The sequence below is a fragment of the Apium graveolens genome, chromosome 3 (assembly GCF_009905375.1).
Source record: "Apium graveolens cultivar Ventura chromosome 3, ASM990537v1, whole genome shotgun sequence".
NCBI classification, from domain to species: domain Eukaryota; kingdom Viridiplantae; phylum Streptophyta; class Magnoliopsida; order Apiales; family Apiaceae; genus Apium; species Apium graveolens.
The window spans coordinates 240,277,813-240,281,255 of NC_133649.1; the positions used below are offsets into that span (position 1 = coordinate 240,277,813).

The 3,443-nt window shown below is 37.9% G+C and overlaps 1 non-coding gene across 1 annotated transcript; it reads right to left on the reverse strand.

Moving 5' to 3' along the window:
- Nucleotides 1-1,792: 1,792 nt before the first annotated feature.
- LOC141715819 (small nucleolar RNA R71) lies at nucleotides 1,793-1,899 on the reverse strand. Its single transcript, XR_012572568.1, has one exon. It is a non-coding gene; the product is annotated as a small nucleolar RNA R71 (small nucleolar RNA).
- Nucleotides 1,900-3,443: the final 1,544 nt, after the last annotated feature.

A 3,443-nucleotide genomic window follows, 5' to 3' on the forward strand; every position in this document is an offset into this window, starting at 1 on the left:
GTCGGCTCCGCTTATGAATTTTATGGTTTTCTAATCGCGCGGTCTCGGCTCCGATATTTTTATAAAATTGAACAATTATTATTTTCACTTAAAATTTTTATATCAGTTAAGTACTCTATTTACTACTCTCTGTAAAAATTTCATGATTTATGAATATTTTCAAGTCGATCATTTTTATTTCCAAACTTCGTAATTCGTAGCAGTTTTTGTCGCGTAAATCACTTTTAGTAAAATGACCAGAACTTTTGATCCGTAAATCGGAATCAAGCGATTCAAGTGCCTAAATGATCCTTATAAAATTGTATATCATAATCAGGTGTTTTGTTTCAAGAAACTACATTTTAAATCTTCGGGACTTTCTGCAGAAACTTAATGTTACGTTTTGTTCGTTTTAGCGAGATTACAGTTATGATCCGAGTTTTGTTTACGCTTTAAATATTTATACTACCATCAAAAATCATGATATAATCATCACCACACTAACTCCTCTCAAGAACATCATATTATTGAGGCAACAATCATCAACCTTAAATCTATTTAACTAAACATCAAGATTACAACAATACATTTACCAAAACTAGGTTTACAACTATGTTCTAAAAGATCCTTGAACTTAAATCTTAAGTAAGGATGGGTCAAAGATTTATACCTTTCTTGGGAGCTTGAGATGTGTTCTTCATGATGGTGAAGTATTGGGAGTTCTTAGTAGGGTTTTTGGAACCTTAAACAACCAAAGAAAAGTTACTATTCACACTATTCACTATCATCTTTCTTGAATTTATTTAACCCATCAAACCTTGATAAAATGAGCTTAAAGATTTATCTTACCTTAGTTTAGGAGGTATGAAGCTTAAGAATTAATGGGGGAATTTTTCCATGGCTAGAGCTTGGTGTTTGAGTTTTGATTTCTTCTTGTTTTGTGATAGGGCCGAATGAAGGTTCTTGGGAGAGAGGGAGAGAATTTTGTGTTTGCTTCTTGGTTGCTTCCTTGAATAATGCTTGTATTTGATTGTTTATTCTCTATTATATGTCCTAGAATAGATTTATGTTGGCAAATCCTTGGACAAATCTTGCTAGCCCTTCTAGATTACAAGCTAAGCTAGTAGTTTAGCCATTAGCTTTACTATTCTCTAGCCTTAGATGATCATCCTACAACCTTAGCTTACTATTTTATAAAGTAACCATGGTTACTTTTCTACCATGGTTAGTTAGTGCGATACGTTTATTTAATTGTTTACGCATTTGTTCAGTCGCTTAAACGTTTTCGTAATAATTTCTCGTAAACGGTCCGCGGCGTAAATCCTTTAGTATTTGTTCTTTATATTTTGAAGTATCGCCCTTGGATATAAATCCTTAGGGTTTTAAATTCGTAATTATATTGTGATTCCCATAATCCTCGATGATTCGTAAATATGGTCGTTTTTCAAAGTTCGTTTTCTTCGAAAACTAATAGCGTTTACATACACTCATTTGGTACGTATAATCATAATATCAACTTCGAAACTCATTTTCTCATGCACAACATAGTGTGAGCTAAAAGGTTTTTCCCGTATGTCAGGATTACTATTCATTAAGCGTTTAGCAAGGTCTCAAAAAAAATTGAGTTATTATATTACTATTCATGTCTTTTACCGATGTCGAAAATTTGGGTTTTACAGTACGCCTCTTCCCATTCTCTCTGAGGGACAAGGCTAAGTGCTGGTTACACTCTCTGCCAGCAGGATCTATCACCGCTTGGGAAGATCTTGTGCAAAATTTTCTCACTAAATTCTTCCCCATGGCGAAGACTGCTGCAATCAGGAATGCTCTTACCCAGTTTGCTCAGCAAACAGGAGAATCTCTGTGTGAGGCTTGGGATCCATATTAGAAGATGCTAAGGAAGTGCCCACACCATGACATGCCTGATTGGATGATTATCAACTGTTTCTATAATGGATTAAGTGCTACTTCCAGACCCATGCTTGATGCAGCATCAGGAGGAGCCTTGTGGGCTAAGTGCTACGATAAAGCTTATGAACTTATTGAACTGATGGTTGCTAATGAGTACCAGAATCCTTCCCAGATACTGACTCAGGGAAATGTCACAGGAATTCTGGAGTTGGACGCAACAACTGCTATAACTATCCAACTTAAGGCTTTGACGATGAAGGTGGACACTTTGGCTAATTATGGAGTTAATCAAATTGCTAGTGTCTGCGAGCTTTGTGTTGGTGCCCAAGAGACTGATCAGTGCACAATTTCTAGTGAATCAGCTCAGTTTGTCAGCAACTTCCAGCGATCGCAGCAACCAGTGCCAGCCACCTATCATCCCAACAACCGCAATGATCCTAATTTCAGCTGGAGCAATGCTCAGAATGCGGTTCAACAGCCTTATTAGCAATACCCAGCTAAGCAGTACAACCCCCTGGTTTTCAGCAACCACAGTATGTACCTAGACAACAACTTCAGCTGCAACAAGCTAATGAAAAATATGAATTAGAGGAGTTGAAGCTTATGTGTAAGAGTCAAGATGTTTCTATTAAGACCTTAGAAAATTAGATTGGGTAAATTGCCAATGCCTTGCTAAATCGTCAGCCTGGAATACTAACCAGTGACACTAAAGTGCCAGGAAAGAGGGAAGCCAAGGAGCAGGTAAAGGCAATCACTTTAAGGTCTGGAAAGATGGCGAATCTCGAACAAACTCAAGAGTTGATTGAAGAAGCTGGGGCTGAGAAAGAAGTAGAGCACCAGGTGGAAGAAGTGGAACCAAGGAAGACTATTGTTGAGCACACTCCGCCTGAGGGTAATACAGGGAAGAAACAGATCTATGCTCCACCGCCTTTTCCTAAGCGGCTATAGAAGAAAAAGTTGGACAAACAATTTGAGAAGTTTCTGGAGGTGTTCAAGAAACTTTATATCAACATACCTTTCGCTAAGGCTCTTGAGCAGATGCTTAGTTATGCAAAGTTTATGAAATGTATTCTCTCTCGAAAAGTGAAGCTAGATGATTTAGAGACATTCACTCTTACGGAGGAATGCAATGATGTGCTACAATAGAAGTTGCATCCGAAGCTTAAAGATCCAGGCAGCTTCACTATTCTGTGTACTATTGGAAAAGTGTCTTTTGACAGATGCTTATGCGACTTGGGAGCTAGCATCAATCTGATGCCTTTATCAATCTTCAAGCAGTTGGACTTGCCCGATCCAAAACCGACTTATATGACATTGCAGTTGGCCGATTGTTCTATTACATATCCGTGAGGTATTGTGGAGGATGTCTTGGTCAAGGTTGATAAACTCATCTTCCCTGCTGATTTCATAATTCTTGATTTGGAAGAGGATAAGAAGATTTCCATAATCTTGGGAAGACCTTTCTTAGTGACTGGCCGAACCTTGATAGATATGCAGAAGGGTGAGCTCACAATGCGAGTTCTGGATTAGGATGTTACTTTTAATGTGTTCAA